Source organism: Lissotriton helveticus, chromosome 1_1 (genome assembly GCF_964261635.1).
Source record: "Lissotriton helveticus chromosome 1_1, aLisHel1.1, whole genome shotgun sequence".
In the NCBI taxonomy this organism is placed as follows: Eukaryota; Metazoa; Chordata; class Amphibia; order Caudata; family Salamandridae; genus Lissotriton; species Lissotriton helveticus.
This window is the reverse complement of record NC_136057.1, coordinates 319,929,447-319,952,872: the sequence shown is the minus strand read 5'-3', so window position 1 is coordinate 319,952,872 and position 23,426 is coordinate 319,929,447.

Genomic DNA, 23,426 nt, shown 5'->3' with positions numbered 1-23,426 from the left:
GGACTTTTAGCCGCAGCTACAGCCCGAACTGCTGAACGGAATAACACCATATTTAACAAAGAGGTAGTCCTTGGTTCAGACTCGTGCCTTTTGCTTATTTGGTGTAAATCCGTTCAGTAGTTCCTGAGAAAATTACAGTTAAAACCATTTATATATCTACGGGCGCAGTGGATCCGCACACCCTGCGTGCACCATGAGCGCACCATAAGCGCACCCTCCCGATCACGCGCTGAATGTTAATTGGCTGTCAAGTGGTTGTCAACATTCTAAACTAGAAACTGTTGGCAGCCATTTTATGCCTCGGTAGAAGCGAGGCTGAAGAAGTCTGTGAAATATATGTGTAAAACCCGAAAAGGGTGCAGGGTAGACACACTGTGACCCCCTAGGCCTGCTCAGGGGGTCTCAGAAGGACCCCTAAGGCCCCCATTTCACTGTTGAAAAAGAAAATGAAGCACAGGCTCCTGCGCTTGAAAGGTTATTAGCCCTCGGGGGGGGCAAATCCCGGGGGCATTTTAAAAAAATAGTGTGGGGAGTCCCAATCCCTCCCACACTGCCTTGGGGACCGCCCCCCCTGGAGCTGTAACTTAATATATGCAGGGGGCTCACGGGCCCCCCTGCAGCCCCGGGGGCCGCCACTCTAGTGGCTTCAAAACATTAATTTAGGGGGGGCTCTGAGGCATCCCAAGCCCCGGGGACCGCCACCGCCGGGGCTTTTTGTATATGTGGGAGCGTGGCCACGTGGCCCCCCTCCTGGAGCCCAAGATGGCCCTGGGGACCAACCCCCCAGGGCCGGCTCCTGCAGTGTCCCGGGGTGCCCAACGGTGGACACTGCTGTTTGTAATGGCATGGCGGGAGCCTCGCGGCTCCCACCCTGTCATTGCAAACTGTTTTCCTATTTGGAAGAGAGAGCACGTTAACCTGCTCTCTCTTCCAAGTAGGAAAGGAGATTGCTTTTCCTCAGGGGGAGCAGCATGTTAGCTGCTCTCCCTGAGGAAAAGCAATGCCGGCTCCCCCCACTGTCACCAACGATTTTTATAAGCCCCGGAGGATGGGGTCTCCGGGGATATTAAAATTTAGTGATAGGGGCTATTTCTTTTTTTTTTACGGTAAAGTTAGGAGTCGCGCACCGAGCGCGGCTCTCAGTGTGGCCCCTAGTGTGCACACGTTGGATGCACGGCTTCTAACCCATAGGGTGCGCGACTCCAGTGCGTGTGGTGCACGACTTGCACGTGTGGGCTGCACGACTTTGGCGCGTTGGGTGCGCGACTCCAAGCCAAAAAAACAAATAATATTTTTCAGATATACATCAAGCTTATGTGTTTAGTTGTTAGGTGGCTCTAAAAAGAGCCTGTGTGTTTATTGAGAGATTTTAGTACCTACAAGTAAGTACTGATGCAGAGTCTAAAGTTCAAGAGGAAGACTCTGTTCCCTTCATCTGTAAAATGTACACCATCTCTCCTATAGATGCCATGCATATTGAAACGCAGATTGTTGTGGTATATGGACCCCATTTTATAGTCTCAGAGAAAAGCAGAAACAGATTTATTCACATGTTTCCTAGCTTTCTCAATCTGTGGACAAAATTGATTGGACCAGTTCCATTTCTGCCTTTGGCATATTTTAGAATAGACAAAGGAAGTTTGGGGGAAAAGTAACATCAATTCTTCAAAGGTGTCCTTCATAAGCACTTCCAGACCTATAGAACAATTCTCCCCGAGCACTCACATGTATAATCCTACTATGTATTCAATATCTGTAAATAGCAAAAAACATTAAATGGCACAGTCACAGAAATCAAAAGTCCATATTGTGATCCAATATCCCAGATCTTTGTGTTGCCACGGTTGATTTATTTGTCAATGCAATCTTTATCTTCAGAAATATACATCCAAAACCAGCAGCCTTTTTTCTTCAGAAATAACATCCATATACAGCAACCTTAATCTTCAGAAATTAACATCCATATACAGCAGCCAACACGTGTTTCGTCGTGCAACGTTATGCACATTGACTTCCTCAGGGCAGAGAAATCTCCTGTTCTCTATTCACTATAACCACTCCAATGATTCTTGAATCAAACACGTCCGATCCCCCAAAATGTTTTCACCATTAGCATTCCACCCATCGCGAAAATATTTTTTTCAAAATCGATGTATATAATCTCACTCCCCAGTCCCTTTATTTTCCGATCAGTAGACAAAAGGTCCTTTTTAATGCGATACTCGGTCAGTAATAAGTACCACATCTCCGAGTTGCATATGAACTGGCTAACGAAACAAAGGATTCTCAGATATACAAACACTCAAATACTGGAAGAGATGGGAATACAAACAGTCAAACGAATAGTGACAAAATCCAAAAGTAAATCAAAAATTTGTCCCGCCTTACATCCAGGGAACAAGATTGACACATTTTATTAACTTGCATTGGGAGATTTGGATACAATGCAAAATGTCTCACCTCAAAATAAGCGTGAGAATCTAACCAAACAAGAACGGATGGCGATACTAACCCTCAGAAATAACAAAATGATTGAAATCAAACCTGCCGATAAAGGCGTGAACATAGTGGTGATGGAAAAACAACACTATGAAGAGGAGGCAATTCGACAGCTCAATGAACAAAAAAACAACAAGATTCTACAGAAAAATCCCACACTGGACCTCATGCTAGATATAAACAAAAAACTAGACCTATGGCAAACAAAAGGATTACTAACAGAGGATGGGAATACATTTTTAAAGGTGGACAATCCCATAACTCCAACCTTATACTTTCTTCCGAAGGTCCACAAGACACTAAACAAACCACCTGGACGACCGATCATCTCCAGCCTATATGAAAATATATCAACTTACGTAGATCATTTCATAGCTCCAATTGTTCCAACGCTCAGCTCCTCTATAAAGGACACTGGTGACTTTTTACCCATATTGATGAACTCCGAATGGCAACCTTCATACCTGCTAGTGACAATAGAAGTGGTGTCATTGTACACTTCCATTAACCATGAAAAAGGGATACATGCAATTCAGTACTTTCTCAAGCAAAGACCAAGAAACGAATTGGAACATTCAAAAATGCTGATTGAGATGATAACCACATGTCTATATAACAACATATTTCTCTTCAATAAAAAGATCTACTCACAATGCTGTGGTACAGCTATGGGAGTTTCTTTCTCTCCAGGCTATGTGAACCTCATGATGGGATGGTGGGAGAGGTGAATCGCTTGGAGAGAAGAAAACGACCATCATATGGCTAACATAGCCTTATGGCTGCTGTTCATTGATGATTTGTTTCTGCTATGGAAAGGAACAGAGACGGAGTTTTATACCTTCTTTGCAATTCTAAATGAAAATGATGTGAGACTGAAATTCACGTGCATGGTTAGTGCAAAGGAAATTTAATTTTAAGATACCAAGATCTACAACAAAGAGAATCGCATACCAACAACTGTTCACAGAAAAATGACAGCTACGAACAGCCTGTTACATGGGTCAAGCTTCCATCGTCAAAGTCTGAAAAGGAGCATACCGTATAGTGAACTATCATGAATGAAAAGAAATTTCTCGGAAGATCAAGAAATGGAAAGGAAATTTTCAGATACCAAAACACGCTTCTCACAACGTGGATAAGAATATACAGACATCAAAAGAGGAGAAGTCAAAGCAAGGGTAAAAAGCAGAGCAGAAACTCTAATGAATAAGAAAGAAAAAGCAGAAAAAGAACAAGAAGAAATTGCAAGAGAATCTTGTGACATTGAGAATACAAATGAAAGAACATCATCGAAAGATGAACAACCATGACTGATAATCACCTTCAGCAAAGAAAGTTATACAATACAAAAGATACTAACCAAATACTGGCATATACCAAGGAAATACCCAGATATTGGAAGCATCATAGGAGACCGTCCATTGGCCTCATACAGGAGGGCACCTAATCTATCTGATCACCTAGTGAGAAGTCACTTTGAAGCTAAAAAACCTGAATCCTGGCTGCAAGTGAGATCCAAGGGCTTCACAAAGTGCATGACGTGCAAAGTCTGCAAGATAGGCAGGAACGTCAAGAATCTCCAAGATCCAATGGGAAAGAATTTCAAAATCAGAGATAACATAACATGTGAATCCACCTTTGTTGTGTACATGCTGCAATGTTTCTGTGGAAAACAGTATATTGGAAGCAATGTGTGTCCTCTTAAGAAACGCATATTGGAGCATACTCGCACCATACAGAATGAGGACCACACATATGCCATTTCGAAACATCTGAATGCCCACAAGGGAAAGACAGATGTCAAATATTTTGGTCTAGCAGTAATTCCGCCTCATGAACGCGGTGGAAATCGAGTAAAAAACTGAGAAGACTGGAATCGAAGATGATAATGATATTTAAGACCAAGTATCGCTCTGGATTAAATGGGGACGAGGAGATGTACGTCCACCTGTAAAAAAAAACAAGAAGACAAAGTGATGGAAACATATGTCCAATACAAGACTGATAATGTGGCTAAACTCCCCATTATCTTAAACTGGCAATATAGTAGAAAAATGAACATCTGAAATGCAGTTTGTCTGAAAAGCCACAGGCCGGCAGGTGGTGAATACATGGCAGAGGTTAATGGCACTCAGCCCAGTACATCATTTGACACTTAGTCCACAACTACACACACGATCAATGCTGACTAAATGTGGCACTGATCAGTGATTCATGGCTATGAATCAAAGCAAAAACCTTTTCTAATATTAGACAAGCGCTGTGTGTCAGTAATAATTGCTGAACCCTGTACCATGATCTTCCCATGAGCTGGCCTGAAAACAAATGCGTTATTGCCAAATAAAGTTTATTGAAAAAGAAATATAATGTATATACTATAAGGCCCACAATGCACCATAAAAGTGATCTGTGTGCAGGGATATAAATAAAAGAAAGTGAAAAGGGACAATTGTGAAACACTGCAGTGAACAGGAGCTCTGGTTCGAAACACGTAGGAATTCACGATCTGAAATAAAACATCTTAAAAGATTAAGAGGTGTGCTGCGAGAATTTTCTTTTCGTATGGAATAATCTGTGAGACACTGTCCTGGTCTCAAACGCAAGCACCGACTGGAATGGGCTCTCTTTGCTACAGGACAACGTGAGTGAAAAAATATATATATATATATATACGGACAATTCGGTGAGCTGCAACAGGTGGTGTCATCGTCTTTGGGGGCGGAGCCTTTCTGCTTCAATAAGTGGGCTGCAGTACTGAACATTGTGTGACCACGGAAGTCTTGTGAACATCTTGGGCGCTGAGGAAGGCAATTAACGCCGAAATGCATTAGCCTACAAAATGCCAATAAAGCTGCTTCCAAGGAATTCCCCTGGTGTGGTCTCTGCTCTTTTCATGAGAAGGAGTTTGGAGTCATATTATCTGCGTTGGCCAGAGACACAGTACAGAGGCCCCCGCTTCACTAGTGGCCCGGACTACACTGGCTCTGTTTCGGAAGTTTGTTTTTGTTCCAAGTGATTGATTTTTTCCGGAGCCCGCCACGTCCTTTGGGGAGAAACGGAGCGGTTGTTAGGTATTTTACCTTACAAAGGGTGATGTGTATTTACATATCTGCCCCTGCTGAAATTTGGACCTGATTACGTAGGCTGAGGCGGTGTGTGGACTCGAGGGAGAACTTTGTTTGAATTTCAAGAAACTACATTGGGATTTCAATATTGCAAGTCTAATTTCCGCCCATACCATTTTGTGTAACACTCATTCCAAGCACTACCAACCTGGAATCTGGACATTGCATTCTGGGTGTTGCAGTTCATCACAATTGGGTGAGCTGCAGCAGGTGGTGTGTCATTGTCTTTTGGGGGTGGAGCCGTTCTGCTTCAATAAGTGGGTGGCAGGACTGAACATTCTGTGACCACGGTAGCCTTGTGAACATCTTGGGCGCTGAGGAAGGCAATTAACGCCGAAATGCATTAGCCTACAAAATGCCAATAAAGCTGCTTCCAAGGAATTCCCCTGGTGTGGTCTCTGCTCTTTTCATGAGAAGGAGTTTGGAGTCATATTATCTGCGTTGGCCAGAGACACAGTACAGAGGCCCCCGCTTCACTAGTGGCCCGGACTACACTGGCTCTGTTTCGGAAGTTTGTTTTTGTTCCAAGTGATTGATTTTTTCCGGAGCCCGCCACGTCCTTTGGGGAGAAATGGAGCGGTTGTTAGGTATTTTACCTTACAAAGGGTGATGTGTATTTACATATCTGCCCCTGCTGAAATTTGGACCTGATTACGTAGGCTGAGGCGGTGTGTGGACTCGAGGGAGAACTTTGTTTGCATTTCAAGAAACTACATTGGGATTTCAATATTGCAAGTCTAATTTCCGCCCATACCATTTTGTGTAACACTCATTCCAAGCACTACCAACCTGGAATCTGGACATTGCATTCTGGGTGTTGCAGTTCATCACAATTGGGTGAGCTGCAGCAGGTGGTGTGTCATTGTCTTTTGGGGGTGGAGCCGTTCTGCTTCAATAAGTGGGCGGCAGGACTGAACATTCTGTGACCACGGTAGCCTTGTGAACATCTTGGGCGCTGAGGAAGACAATTAACGCCGATATGCATTCACCAATAAAATGCCAATAAAGGTGCTTCCAAGAATTCCCCGGTGTGGCCTCTGCTCTTTTCGTGAGAAGGAGTTTGCAGTCATATATATATATATATATATATATATATATATATATATATATATATATATATATATATATATATATATATATATATATATATATAAACTGCTAATGAAATTGAATTGGTTCATAGCACTGTAGTGAATATCACATTACAATTATTCACTTTAAGATGGTGCTGGCAGTCATTGACATGAGCCTGTCCCCTGTTTATGTTGTTTAAGCAAAGCACAAAATGTTTAAATTGGCAATCAGTGAATACGATCAGCGTCGTGACCAAGGTGAATGAGCACAAAAAAGGTTTGATGTTTTCTTTCAAAATGAGCAATAAACAGTAACTTGACATCTGACCCTACATTGGAGTCCTTGGAGTGCCATGGATTTATTTGACTTGATAATGAAACCGGGGTTTTGTGTGTATGTGTGTGTGTGTGTGTATATATATATATATATATATATATATATACATATATATATATATATATAACAGCTCCAAAATCCCAAAAGATACCCAGCCGGGTTAATCAGGACAAATAGCACTCACAAGCACGACAGTTGCTTTCAGCAGGGGGTAGATTTATTCAGATAGACGCGTTTCGGGAGAAAACTCCCCTCGTCAGTATTTACATCTGTGAAACTGAATACTGTGCCCTTATCTATGTTTGTCATGTATCATGAACATAAACGAGGGACTACGCAAAGCGCCTCATGAGCGCCTTCTTTGAATGTACAAATACATTGTTTACCAGACATTGCTTGCAAGTGTGTTACACCATCAATTGCGCCGTGTATCGGCATAACCATCATCTTAATAATTACCCACATCGTTTATAATCAGAAAACCATTAGTATCTGAATTACGTGGCTGGGATGACTCAAAAACAACTTCAACCTGTGTATCAAGTCTGAAATTGGACATAGAAACATCAGGTAAATCTCGCCGTGGATCGGCAATGGCAGCCCCTATGGACTGCCTACTTAAGGTGCAGCAAAATATGCAGCAATGTACTTTACACATGTTAACAAAAAGTTAATAAAGATAGCATCTTTAACCCCAAGCCACAACTTGTTTTAAAACACCAAAATACAAAAATACAATTCATCTCAGAGTCATTATTCCATCAATTTTACAGATTCCATGCACTTTAACCCATCATTGTCAACCCAAATGAGAGGCCAGTTCTTCTCCCATGTTCAATCCCTTAGGTGCTCTGGTCTCTAAGTCTATGATATAACGAGACTCAAGTCTCCTAAGCGTGAGCAACCTATTGCCCCCTCTTGGATTTGCTTCAACTCTGTCCAAACAGAAATATCTCAAAAGGTTCCTGTCACTATTATGTTTGATAGAGAAGTGGCGTGCCACGGGATAACTGAAATCCTTATTGGCTATAGCCCGCATGTGCTCTAGTATCCTCAGTTTGACAGGATTGATCGTGCTACCCACATATCTCAACAAGCACGGGCACACAAGACAGTAAACCGCATGATCGGAATGGTAGGACATAAATTTACTGATCTTCTTCCCTCCAATGTGCCCAGGGACCTCATAGCTTAATGTTCTTTTACTCGAGAGGCAGGCCTTGCACTTTCCGCAAGGGAAGACGCCTTTGGCATCCTTTAGTGTACCCTGTCGTTTCTCAATGGGTCGTAAATAGCTATGGACTACTTGATCACGAAGTGATCTCGCCTTCCTGTATGTAATTAATGGCACGTTGGGTATGTCAGAGCCAATAATCGGGTCTGCTTTCAGAATATGCCAATGTTTTGACAGAACTGATCGCAATTTGTAGGAGTCCACAGAATAGGAAGTGATCATGCGGAATTTACCTTCTGTGGTAGAGGCTGGCTTTTTGACGAAAAGACTAGAGCGAGGAACGCTTCTAACCTTATTTAGAGTCTCTCTTAGAAGATGGGGACTGTACCCTCTTATCATGAACCTCTCCATACATTCCAAGGCTGCTTTTTCAAAACACTCATCCTGGCCGCAGTTGCGCTTGAGCCGCAAAAATTCCCCGTATGGAATGTTATTAATTAATTTCCGGGGGTGGCTACTGGACGCGTGTAAAACGCTATTCCCAGCAGTAGGTTTGCGGTACAAATTAGTGCAGATGTGCCCATCCCTGATGCTTACTTCCAGGTCCAAGTAATTAACTTTTTCCCTGTTGATATCCCCAGTGAATCTCAAATGAAATTCATTCTCATTGAGAATGTCAATATACTGATTGGCTTCCTCAATCGAACCATTCCATACTAGGAACAGGTCGTCAATGTACCTGCTCCATAGTACCACCTTGGAGTTCCAGGTGGAAAGTCTGCCCGGCTCGCCGCACGTGTGCGGATCCCGGCACCGGACTTCCAAGTGCCAGAGTGGAGCAGAGGTTTCAAAAACATAGGGGATACTATTGTCCACGGAAACAACCTTTTTAACACAGCGTCGACCCACTGGGGATTTTAATTGTATCTACACAAACTTTGACACCAACCCACTGAGGATAAATATGATTGGACTGCTAAAACCACAATGCATCAATTTGCATAAGCCGAGAATGGCGTCAAGACACGCCCATGGGGGCGGAAATGAAATAATAGAGCCGCGTACTGTGACGGGTGTGACAAGCTGTTTCATGCGCAGCCCTTGTTGGTAGAAAATCATCCTCTGCGGTGGCCTCCTCACAAAGGGTAACCTAAACGTGTGTATTATTTAGCGGCCTAACCCAGGTCGCGAGGACGGCTCGCCGCACGTGTGCGGATCCCGGCACCGGACTTCCAAGTGCCAGAGTGGAGCAGAGGTTTCAAAAACATAGGGGATACTATTGTCCACGGAAACAACCTTTTAAACACAGCGTCGACCCACTGGGGATTTTAATTGTATCTACACGAACTTTGACACCAACCCACTGAGGATAAATATGATTGGACTGCTAAAACCACAATGCATCAATTTGCATAAGCCGAGAATGGCGTTAAGACACGCCCATGGGGGCGGAAATGAAATAATAGAGCCGCGTACTGTGACGGGTGTGACAAGCTGTTTCATGCGGAGCCCTTGTTGGTAGAAAATCATCCTCTGCGGTGGCCTCCTCACAAAGGGTAACCTAAACGTGTGTATAATATTTATATATATATATATATATATATATATATATATATATATATATATATATATATATATATATATAAACAAACAACCTTTCCTCCTGGTTTGAAGAAATTTCACAGACTACTCACGATGCTTCAGTGATTTATTAACACGAAGTCAGCAGCTCCCTACCGACGCGTTTCGCCACTAAGGCTTGGTCACGGTGAAACGCGTCGGTAGGGAGCTGCTGACTTCTGTGAAATTTCTTCAAACCAGGAGGAAAGGTTGTTTGTTTATATAGGGTGGCCGGCACCCGCACAGACTCGCCGTAACCAGAGACTGGGAACAGCCGGGAATGGTTGTTGCATATATATATATATATCCAATTCGAACAGGAACCCAAAATTTGAATTGAAGCCACAGGAAGTAAATTCAGCTCGTTTTATTTTCTTGTAAATTGCAGCTTGCTGGCAGGCACAAAACACAGGAAACCACATCAGAAATTCAAACGCCAGGACGCGTTTCAGGAGTTCATCCCTTCTTCAGCAGCGTAAGTTCTGAGTGAATTAAAAGCACTGTTCATGGCGCACGTCTTTTTACACATACCTGCCTCAGTGGGCGTGGTTATATGCACGGCTCTCTGGGAACCGTAGTGCTATCTGTATTTCCCTCTTGGGCGTGCTTTCATTCCTCATGTTTGTGAATATTCAATTTCCCAAGTGGGTCGATGCGTTTTGCTGGCGAGTGACTGCCCTGCTTTGTAGATGCAATTTCGAGCGTCAAGCTGGCACTTCCCTGTTAGTAGTCAGCTTGTCTTCCTCCCAAAGCACAAACATCATGCTGATGTCTGAACGGGTCCGCTCTGGCGATGGGCTTCAGTTCACGACCTAGGGCAGGCCGTAAATATCCAATTCGAACAGGAACCCAAAATTTGAATTGAAGCCACAGGAAGTAAATTCAGCTCGTTTTATTTTCTTGTAAATTGCAGCTTGCTGGCAGGCACAAAACACAGGAAACCACCTCAGAAATTCAAACGCCAGGACGCGTTTCAGGAGTTCATCCCTTCTTCAGCAGCGTAAGTTCTGAGTGAATTAAAAGCACTGTTCATGGCGCACGTCTTTTTACACATACCTGCCTCAGTGGGCGTGGTTAATATGCACGGCTCTCTGGGAACCGTAGTGCTATCTGTATTTCCCTCGTGGGCGTGCTTTCATTCCTCATGTTTGTGAATATTCAATTTCCCAAGTGGGTCGATGCGCTTTGCTGGCGAGTGACTGCCCTGCTTTGTAGATGCAATTTCGAGCGTCAAGCTGGCACTTCCCTGTTAGTAGTCAGCTTGTCTTCCTCCCAAAGCACAAACATCATGCTGATGTCTGAACGGGTCCGCTCTGGCGATGGGCTTCAGTTCACGACCTAGGGCAGGCCGTAAATATCCAATTCGAACAGGAACCCAAAATTTGAATTGAAGCCACAGGAAGTAAATTCAGCTCGTTTTATTTTCTTGTAAATTGCAGCTTGCTGGCAGGCACAAAACACAGGAAACCACATCAGAAATTCAAACGCCAGGACGCGTTTCAGGAGTTCATCCCTTCTTCAGCAGCGTAAGTTCTGAGTGAATTAAAAGCACTGTTCATGGCGCACGTCTTTTTACACATACCTGCCTCAGTGGGCGTGGTTAATATGCACGGCTCTCTGGGAACCGTAGTGCTATCTGTATTTCCCTCGTGGGCGTGCTTTCATTCCTCATGTTTGTGAATATTCAATTTCCCAAGTGGGTCGATGCGCTTTGCTGGCGAGTGACTGCCCTGCTTTGTAGATGCAATTTCGAGCGTCAAGCTGGCACTTCCCTGTTAGTAGTCAGCTTGTCTTCCTCCCAAAGCACAAACATCATGCTGATGTCTGAACGGGTCCGCTCTGGCGATGGGCTTCAGTTCACGACCTAGGGCAGGCCGTAAATATCCAATTCGAACAGGAACCCAAAATTTGAATTGAAGCCACAGGAAGTAAATTCAGCTCGTTTTATTTTCTTGTAAATTGCAGCTTGCTGGCAGGCACAAAACACAGGAAACCACATCAGGAATTCAAACGCCAGGACGCGTTTCAGGAGTTCATCCCTTCTTCAGCAGCGTAAGTTCTGAGTGAATTAAAAGCACTGTTCATGGCGCACGTCTTTTTACACATACCTGCCTCAGTGGGCGTGGTTATATGCACGGCTCTCTGGGAACCGTAGTGCTATCTGTATTTCCCTCGTGGGCGTGCTTTCATTCCTCATGTTTGTGAATATTCAATTTCCCAAGTGGGTCGATGCGCTTTGCTGGCGAGTGACTGCCCTGCTTTGTAGATGCAATTTCGAGCGTCAAGCTGGCACTTCCCTGTTAGTAGTCAGCTTGTCTTCCTCCCAAAGCACAAACATCATGCTGATGTCTGAACGGGTCCGCTCTGGCGATGGGCTTCAGTTCACGACCTAGGGCAGGCCGTAAATATCCAATTCGAACAGGAACCCAAAATTTGAATTGAAGCCACAGGAAGTAAATTCAGCTCGTTTTATTTTCTTGTAAATTGCAGCTTGCTGGCAGGCACAAAACACAGGAAACCACATCAGAAATTCAAACGCCAGGACGCGTTTCAGGAGTTCATCCCTTCTTCAGCAGCGTAAGTTCTGAGTGAATTAAAAGCACTGTTCATGGCGCACGTCTTTTTACACATACCTGCCTCAGTGGGCGTGGTTAATATGCACGGCTCTCTGGGAACCGTAGTGCTATCTGTATTTCCCTCGTGGGCGTGCTTTCATTCCTCATGTTTGTGAATATTCAATTTCCCAAGTGGGTCGATGCGCTTTGCTGGCGAGTGACTGCCCTGCTTTGTAGATGCAATTTCGAGCGTCAAGCTGGCACTTCCCTGTTAGTAGTCAGCTTGTCTTCCTCCCAAAGCACAAACATCATGCTGATGTCTGAACGGGTCCGCTCTGGCGATGGGCTTCAGTTCACGACCTAGGGCAGGCCGTAAATATCCAATTCGAACAGGAACCCAAAATTTGAATTGAAGCCACAGGAAGTAAATTCAGCTCGTTTTATTTTCTTGTAAATTGCAGCTTGCTGGCAGGCACAAAACACAGGAAACCACATCAGAAATTCAAACGCCAGGACGCGTTTCAGGAGTTCATCCCTTCTTCAGCAGCGTAAGTTCTGAGTGAATTAAAAGCACTGTTCATGGCGCACGTCTTTTTACACATACCTGCCTCAGTGGGCGTGGTTATATGCACGGCTCTCTGGGAACCGTAGTGCTATCTGTATTTCCCTCGTGGGCGTGCTTTCATTCCTCATGTTTGTGAATATTCAATTTCCCAAGTGGGTCGATGCGCTTTGCTGGCGAGTGACTGCCCTGCTTTGTAGATGCAATTTCGAGCGTCAAGCTGGCACTTCCCTGTTAGTAGTCAGCTTGTCTTCCTCCCAAAGCACAAACATCATGCTGATGTCTGAACGGGTCCGCTCTGGCGATGGGCTTCAGTTCACGACCTAGGGCAGGCCGTAAATATCCAATTCGAACAGGAACCCAAAATTTGAATTGAAGCCACAGGAAGTAAATTCAGCTCGTTTTATTTTCTTGTAAATTGCAGCTTGCTGGCAGGCACAAAACACAGGAAACCACATCAGAAATTCAAACGCCAGGAGGCGTTTCAGGAGTTCATCCCTTCTTCAGCAGCGTAAGTTCTGAGTGAATTAAAAGCACTGTTCATGGCGCACGTCTTTTTACACATACCTGCCTCAGTGGGCGTGGTTATATGCACGGCTCTCTGGGAACCGTAGTGCTATCTGTATTTCCCTCGTGGGCGTGCTTTCATTCCTCATGTTTGTGAATATTCAATTTCCCAAGTGGGTCGATGCGCTTTGCTGGCGAGTGACTGCCCTGCTTTGTAGATGCAATTTTGAGCGTCAAGCTGGCACTTCCCTGTTAGTAGTCAGCTTGTCTTCCTCCCAAAGCACAAACATCATGCTGATGTCTGAACGGGTCCGCTCTGGCGATGGGCTTCAGTTCACGACCTAGGGCAGGCCGTAAATATCCAATTCGAACAGGAACCCAAAATTTGAATTGAAGCCACAGGAAGTAAATTCAGCTCGTTTTATTTTCTTGTAAATTGCAGCTTGCTGGCAGGCACAAAACACAGGAAACCACATCAGAAATTCAAACGCCAGGACGCGTTTCAGGAGTTCATCCCTTCTTCAGCAGCGTAAGTTCTGAGTGAACTAAAAGCACTGTTCATGGCGCACGTCTTTTTACACATACCTGCCTCAGTGGGCGTGGTTATATGCACGGCTCTCTGGGAACCGTAGTGCTATCTGTATTTCCCTCGTGGGCGTGCTTTCATTCCTCATGTTTGTGAATATTCAATTTCCCAAGTGGGTCGATGCGCTTTGCTGGCGAGTGACTGCCCTGCTTTGTAGATGCAATTTCGAGCGTCAAGCTGGCACTTCCCTGTTAGTAGTCAGCTTGTCTTCCTCCCAAAGCACAAACATGTACGAAATTGCATCTACAAAGCAGGGCAGTCACTCGCCAGCAAAGCGCATCGACCCACTTGGGAAATTGAATATTCACAAACATGAGGAATGAAAGCACGCCCACGAGGGAAATACAGATAGCACTACGGTTCCCAGAGAGCCGTGCATATAACCACGCCCACTGAGGCAGGTATGTGTAAAAAGACGTGCGCCATGAACAGTGCTTTTAATTCACTCAGAACTTACGCTGCTGAAGAAGGGATGAACTCCTGAAACGCGTCCTGGCGTTTGAATTTCTGATGTGGTTTCCTGTGTTTTGTGCCTGCCAGCAAGCTGCAATTTACAAGAAAATAAAACGAGCTGAATTTACTTCCTGTGGCTTCAATTCAAATTTTGGGTTCCTGTTCGAATTGGATATTTACGGCCTGCCCTAGGTCGTGAACTGAAGCCCATAGCCAGTGCGGGGGCGTGGCTTGCGCGCCGCTTCTACATGGCGGGTCGCGCTTGAGCTCCGTAGCGAGTTCGGCCCTTTGAGAGCTTTTCTCCGCTTCTGGCTGCCCTTCTTCGCGGAAAAGGCACACCTCTCCAGCGGAGCATGTGGGGAGTTGCATGAGACTATTTTCCTGTGAGTTGGCTCACCGGACATATGAATTCCACCGCACTTTTCAACTGCGCTCGCATTCCTGACGAGCGCCCGCCATTTTCTCGCTGTTGACGTTCCTGTCATTTTCCCTCAGAGGCGCCGCTATGGATACACTTTTGCAGCGTCGCCTGGCTTCCTAGGGTGCTCCTGTCATGAGGCTTCTTTCTGGTAACATTTGTATCTTCTTTTCCGTATTTCATTGCTGCTTGGCTGGTTTTTTTTTTTAAGCTGCTGATGCACTGTCTTTTTTTCTCAGTGCACTTCTGCCATATAAAGAGTTGATATTTTTTCCTGCTGTTTTATTATTGTATTTCCCTGCTTTGTGCATTCCTCTGCTGCGACCATATCCTGGCACACACTACCGTGGACGTCCACTTAGTATTCTCTGTGTCATTCTGCGCACTTCCTGTGTACCTTTTTTTTTCTCAAGTGGTATTCTTGCAGTATTTCACCTCACAACTGCAATTATGAATCGGTCTATGAACACCAAAGACTTAAAAGATGTGGGCTCGTCGCTGAAAAGACTCAAATCACTCTCTCCGTCGCCCGAGTCTCCTCAGGCAGACACTGCTTCCACGCTGGATACCATTTTGGCGCGCCTTAACGAGGTACATGATATTGCGCAGTCAACTAAAACTAACACAGACTTGTTACAAGTGGAGGTCTCTGCTATCAGGAATGACTTTAAAGCCCTTTCTCTTCGTGTGTCAGCCACAGAAACACGAATTAGTTCTGCCGAGGATGGTATGCACAAGCAGTCCAGATCTCTCACCCACTTGGAGCGCTCTATGGTGGCATTGCGCAGAGATCTTACTGAACAGGAGGACCGGAATCGTAGATCTAATCTGCGCATTTTTGGTGTTCCGGAGGATTCGGAGAAGGCTGCTTCTTCTATGATAGAGTTCTTATCTCAGTGGATCCCGGACACTTTACAAATCTCCTTTCACAGAGAGTTTGAGATTGAAAGAGCACACCGTGTTCCAACGTTTCGACCTAAGGCAGCTACCCAGCCAAGAGCATTTATTTTTAAGCCTCTCCGCCATCAGCACACGGAGCTGATTCTCTCTCATATGAGGAAAGTCAAACAAGTCAGCTGGGAAGGTCATCGTATCTCCATTTCACAAGACTTTGCCAGAGACACAGTTATACGACGGAAGGGCTTCCTAAATCTGCGGAAACGTCTGTCTGAAATGGGAATTCCTTTTTCTTTTGCTGGTCCTTCAAAATTTCGCATCACGTATAAAGGTCGCACTAGAACCTTCGATGAACCTGCGGACTTGGCTACATTCCTGGACAACCAGTTGGAGATAGAGATGGAAATCCAAAGAGCAACCTCGCAATCTCCTGGTTCTTCGGGAACATGAACTGTTTCTTGTTTGTTTTTGGTTGTTTCTGTCTGAAAGCCTGCTTCTGTTCTCTTTCTTGTTGACTTCTTTGATGGTCCCTCCTTCTTGCTTTCTTTGTGCTTACTCTGGTCTTCTTTTTCTTCAAGTTAATCTCGATTTTCTCTCTTCTTCGTATGTTTCTTTTTCGGTGGGAATACTTTTTGGCTCTCAACTGTTTTCTGTCTATTTCTCTTTTTATGTGTGACCACTTTTTCTTTCTCCACTGGTTGTTTCTTCTGTACTCTACTCATATCCACATTCTCGCTTTGTTCGTTTCTTCACTGTCGACATTTTCTTTGTTCGTTCTTCACTGTCGCCATGTCTCCATGTCTGCTCCCTTACATTCCTACTTTCTCCCTTCTATATTCTGACTTTTTTATTCTTTTCCTCTACAGTTCTGCCTTTCCTCATTTATTTTGTTATTTTTTACAATGAGTATATTATATGCCTTGCATTTATCTACTGTTTAGTTTGTACCTTCTATAATTACTGTGTTAGTACTTATTTTACTAATCTTATTCATTATACATTTATCTACTGCTATGCAATTGTTATTTTATGTTTGAAGTGGTTCTCTTCAATATTAGGGTTGCTACTCATTTCTCTTATGCCTTTCTTTCTCTTCTCTCTCTCTGCTATTCATTTACGGTGCTGTTTGCCTTTTTCTTTTTTGACAGCTCCTTTCTCATGCATCTCTATTTTCTTACTTCTGTATTTCCACTTCATAGTTCTGACATATGCTGTTAGAGGTTGTTCTTTAAATATGTGGTTTGCTTTACGATATATATTCTCTTCACTTCAATTTTATATACTATTCAGACTCTTTCTCACATGAGTTTTTATTGATACATACTCTATTATTGTACGTATTCTAGCTAGCTTGTTTGCTAGGGTTTTTTTTACCCTACACTGCAATGTAGCACTCTTTCCTTCTCAATTTTTTTTTTTCTTTACATTGTGACAATGTCGATCAATAATACTTGTTCCTGGTTACCAGTTCTATTGTTCATGCTATCAGCTGTTATAATCTAAAATTGGGCTACTGTTTTTACCCACTGTTGCTCCCTGTACGGGTCCCTCGCTCGCTTTTTCCACGTTCCCCTTGCATGATGTTGGTCTTTTTTAGACCTTCCCTCCTACCTCTTTTCTTTCTCATTTCTATTCTCCTGTCATCTCTTTTCTCTCTTTTTTTCTCTTGGTTCTCCCACAGGCACGCTCTTCCTGTTTTTCTCTTGTTTTATGGTTGGTCCCTTGTTTGTAGGTCGTATTTTCTCTTTCTACTATCAGTATCGTCTTCTGCTTATCCATCTCTATCTCCATGCCAGGCTTGAATGTGTTATCCCTCAATGTTAAGGGTTTGAACCATCCGGTGAAGAGGTCGAAAATTTTGGATTATTGTAAGTCTCTTTCTGCAGATTTGGTTCTTTTTCAAGAGTCCAAGATCACTAATAGAGAAGCCTTGTTTCTGAAGAAAGATTGGGTTTCGGATGTTTCTTGCTCTGATGCCTCTGGCAAACGTAATGGGGTTGTTACTCTAATCTCGAGGACCTCTGGTTTATCGATAATTTCTTCTACTCACGATTCGGAGGGTCAGGGGCTGTTATCTAAATTGTCGGATGGTCAGCACGATCTATATGTTATGAATATCTATGCTCCAAACGCTGATGATCCCACTTTTTGGAAATCCATTACCACCACTCTGAATAACACCCCCCATGCTGGTAGTCTCATTGTTGGTGGCGACTTTAATTTGCCGATGGACCCTCTCTTAGATAGGAATTCTTCATTTCAGTTTCGTCCTCCAAAATCCCACAAACAAATGCTTAACATGTGTTCCATTTCGCACCTTCAGGATATCTGGCGTCTTCACAATCCCACTGGTAGTGACTTCTCTTTCTTCTCTTCCCCTCATTCTTCCTTCTCTCGTATTGATTATCTCCTTGTTCACTCTTCTCTTGTCTCCTCTTCTTCTGATCCGATTATACACCCTATTGTGATCTCTGATCATGCTGCGGTCAGCTTCACGCTCTCATCCTTTGTCCCTAAACCGCGTTCTCGTTCATGGAGATTAAATACTGAAGTGCTATATGACTCTTCCCAGGTTGCTGAATTTTCTACAGATATAGATACGTTTTTCCGTGAAAATGAAGGCTCTGTTTCTTCCCCCATAGTTTTATGGGACTCTTTTAAATGCACGTTTCGGGGTCAAGTTATCAAATGTATGTCCAAGCGTAACTCATCGATCAGACAGGAACTTACAGATTTATCTTCTGAAATTAAAACTCTTGAAGCCTCCTTCCGCCATTCTAGGGATCCGTCTTACTTACAACAATTGAAATGCCTAAAGTACAAATATAATACAATTGTTACTAAAAGGGCCCATATTGGGGTCCAAGCTCAAAAGTCCAAGAAGCTACTATTGAAGAATAGGGCTGGGAAACTTCTGGCGGCTACCTTAAAATTTCAAGACTGTTCTTTTAAGTCCTCGCAAATCTCTTCTATTACGGATCGCACCGGATCTAGAAAATTCCAAACAGAAGAAATCCTTGAAGTGTTTCGCGACTTCTATGATAAATTATATACTCCTTCTAACCAATCCTCTTTTGACCAATGTCAAGAGTTTTTAAAAACAATTCCGATTCAGTCAGTCTCTGAGGAGGATCGTTCTATTCTCAATGACCCTATCTCTTCTGAAGAAATAGTGACTGCGATTAAGGCCACCCGTTCTGGCAAAGCCCCTGGCCCTGATGGCTATCCAATATTATTTTATAAAACATTCCTTCCTTCACTTGTCCCTAGGTTACAATCGGTCTTTAATTCTTTTGTTAAGGATGGCTCTGTTTCTGGTTCGGCTGCTGAAGCCACCATTGTTGTGATCCCGAAAGAGGGGAAAGATCATTCAGATCCTAAAAACTTCCGTCCTATTTCCCTCCTAAATATGGAAGCAAAGATTTTTGCTAAAATCCTAGCTAAACGGTTAGAATCTTTTATTCCCCATCTGGTGCATCCTTCCCAAACTGGTTTTGTAAAAGGTCGTCTTGCAAGGGATAATATACGCACTTTTTGTCATATTATCGGTGCTGCCAAGCGATCGCCTCTCCCTGCTGCGGCCTTGGCCCTCGATGCGGAAAAGGCCTTCGACAAGGTCTCTTGGCCATTCCTTCGAGCTGTCTTATGTGCGCATAACCTCGGAGACTCTTTCATTAAAATGGTAATGTCCCTATATTCCCAACCTAAAGCTAACATTAGAGTTAATGGTGCTACGTCTTCGTTTTTTAATCTTTGTCAGGGCACGAGACAGGGATGTCCCTTGTCCCCTCTCTTATTTTTATTGTCTATTGATCCTCTTCTTCGACTGATTGACTTACACCCTGATATACAAGGTTTTTCTTTTGGCTCTCATTGTCTTAAAACTGCCGCTTACGCGGACGACGTGCTAATTTTCTCGGATGATATCGCCTTGGCCATCCCTGCTATCTCTGACACCATCTCCTTGTTTTCTGCGGTCTCGGGATACACCCTAAATAAAGATAAGACGGAGATGTTCCCTTTAAATGCCTACTGTTTTCCTGCTCATATGGGTTTGGCTGGTTTTAAGTGGCAATCTCAACATCTCAAGTACCTGGGAATCTATTTCTGCTCTACTCTTCATGCCACTGTGGTTTATAATGAATCCCAGACTCTCCTCAAAGTGCGTACTCTCTTGGATACATGGTCTCCAAAACATATCTCATGGTGGGGTCGCTTACAAACTCTAAAATGATGATCACGCCGATTATTAATTTTGTTTCCTCCATGCTCCCGATTAAATTGTCTGACTCCTTCTTTCGGGAACTTGATGCTCTAACATCTAAATTCCTTTGGAATGGCAAACGTGCTCGTATAGCATACAAATATTTGCGTCGACCCTGCGATATGGGAGGGTGCAACTTTCCTGATTGGGAGAAATATCAAACAGCTTTCTTGACATCTCAGGGTGCGTTGTGGTTCGCTATTCCAACACGTCATGTTCCCTCTTGGTTGCTCATAGAACAACATTTGGCTTCGCCTTTACCTACTGCCTCTTTTTGTACTACATCGTCTTTGCATATCCTGTTTTCCCGTTCTATTATTCTTGATACAATTGCTGCGGTCAAGAAATTAGATAGGAGGGCGGCCATTCCACTGCATAAAACTAGATGGTCTTCTCTTTGGAGAAACTCCAAAATCAAACTTACTATTTCTCCCGCCCTCATGGATTATTGGGCAGCAAAGGGTATCTCTCTTGTTCAGCATCTGTATAGTGACTCTGGAGACCCCTTCCCGTTTTCTTCCTTAGCTCAAAAACACTCTTTGACAAATCTCGACTTTTATACCTTTCTTAAACTCAAGGTTGCCGTCTCTAAAGCCCGTCTTCACCCATCCTCCTCCACCATTTCGCTTTTCCACATCTGGATCAAATCTGGTCATGTTGCCTCTAAAATATATAAATTTCTGTCCTCTACTTCGCTTCCTGATCAGACGGTTGCACAACAAAAATGGTCACGTCATTTTGACCATAACATCACGGACCATATCTCATCCGAAGCTTGGCAAGCCATTGGTAAATTAGCTCTCCGTAATAAAATAGCTCCCTCCCTTATGCAATCGAAGTTTTTCTCGATTAATCTCCTCCATTGGACGCCTGTACGTCTTCATTCGCTCAACCTTAAAGATGATGATCTCTGCTGGAGCTGTGGTCTGGAGGCCGGTGATTTTCCCCATATGTTTTATCACTGCTCCTTACTTAAACCTTTTTGGGAACTCATTCAGCAACATTTATCTCTTATTTTTAGCATTGACCTCCAGCTCTCCTTTCCCTTAGTCGTCTTAGGTCCCCTGGCTGCTCCGACCCCTCTCCCCTTGGATCCTTTGGAATTACAGTTACTAGATCTTCTCTTGACTGTAGCGGTTAAAATCATTCTTATGGAATGGAAATCCTTTTCGTCTGTCTCGTACCATACGTGGTGGGCGTGGATCTCCTTTTTACGAAGTGCCCACACCTCAGTTGATCTAGCACACCTTACGCCTTCCATTTCAAAAGGGGTTTGGACGGCTTTGGATGAATATATGACACTCTCCTCGAAAGGGTTAGTCCCTCAGTTCCCTGTTGATGTGTCTGTCTAGCTATTATCTGTTTTGTGTTCTAGATTGGGTTAGTCCTGTGGGAATCCTTCTCTTTCTTATTTCTGCTTTCCTGTCCTCTCTTCCCTTTCATCTTTTCTGCTATTATCTTCTTTACTTTTCTGCTTCTCTTTCTCTTTTTCTATGTCCTCCCTTGTCCCCATTCCCAAATCAGAAAGTGATATGGTTGGCCTTGGCTTGTGGAAGACCTATATGGGATCGATCCTCTATTTCTCATCGATTGTTTTTTTTTTTACTCTGATTTCCGGATAGTTTACTCACTTCCCAAGTGGAGCTCATGTATGTATTTCTTTCAGCTTTTGGCCGAATGTATCACTTATAATGTATTTGGATTTACTATGTGCATAATTTTCTTTCTCAATAAAATCTCCTTGAAATGAAAAAAAAAAAAAAGCCCATAGCCAGTGCGGACCCGTTCAGACATCAGCATGATGTTTGTGCTTTGGGAGGAAGACAAGCTGACTACTAACAGGGAAGTGCCAGCTTGACGCTCGAAATTGCATCTACAAAGCAGGGCAGTCACTCGCCAGCAAAGCGCATCGACCCACTTGGGAAATTGAATATTCACAAACATGAGGAATGAAAGCACGCCCACGAGGGAAATACAGATAGCACTACGGTTCCCAGAGAGCCGTGCATATAACCACGCCCACTGAGGCAGGTATGTGTAAAAAGACGTGCGCCATGAACAGTGCTTTTAATTCACTCAGAACTTACGCTGCTGAAGAAGGGATGAACTCCTGAAACGCGTCCTGGCGTTTGAATTTCTGATGTGGTTTCCTGTGTTTTGTGCCTGCCAGCAAGCTGCAATTTACAAGAAAATAAAACGAGCTGAATTTACTTCCTGTGGCTTCAATTCAAATTTTGGGTTCCTGTTCGAATTGGATATTTACGGCCTGCCCTAGGTCGTGAACTGAAGCCCATCGCCAGTGCGGACCCGTTCAGACATCAGCATGATGTTTGTGCTTTGGGAGGAAGACAAGCTGACTACTAACAGGGAAGTGCCAGCTTGACGCTCGAAATTGCATCTACAAAGCAGGGCAGTCACTCGCCAGCAAAGCGCATCGACCCACTTGGGAAATTGAATATTCACAAACATGAGGAATGAAAGCACGCCCACGAGGGAAATACAGATAGCACTACGGTTCCCAGAGAGCCGTGCATATAACCACGCCCACTGAGGCAGGTATGTGTAAAAAGACGTGCGCCATGAACAGTGCTTTTAATTCACTCAGAACTTACGCTGCTGAAGAAGGGATGAACTCCTGAAACGCGTCCTGGCGTTTGAATTTCTGATGTGGTTTCCTGTGTTTTGTGCCTGCCAGCAAGCTGCAATTTACAAGAAAATAAAACGAGCTGAATTTACTTCCTGTGGCTTCAATTCAAATTTTGGGTTCCTGTTCGAATTGGATATTTACGGCCTGCCCTAGGTCGTGAACTGAAGCCCATCGCCAGTGCGGACCCGTTCAGACATCAGCATGATGTTTGTGCTTTGGGAGGAAGACAAGCTGACTACTAACAGGGAAGTGCCAGCTTGACGCTCGAAATTGCATCTACAAAGCAGGGCAGTCACTCGCCAGCAAAGCGCATCGACCCACTTGGGAAATTGAATATTCACAAACATGAGGAATGAAAGCACGCCCACGAGGGAAATACAGATAGCACTACGGTTCCCAGAGAGCCGTGCATATAACCACGCCCACTGAGGCAGGTATGTGTAAAAAGACGTGCGCCATGAACAGTGCTTTTAATTCACTCAGAACTTACGCTGCTGAAGAAGGGATGAACTCCTGAAACGCGTCCTGGCGTTTGAATTTCTGATGTGGTTTCCTGTGTTTTGTGCCTGCCAGCAAGCTGCAATTTACAAGAAAATAAAACGAGCTGAATTTACTTCCTGTGGCTTCAATTCAAATTTTGGGTTCCTGTTCGAATTGGATATATATATATATATATATATATATATATATATATATATATATATACATA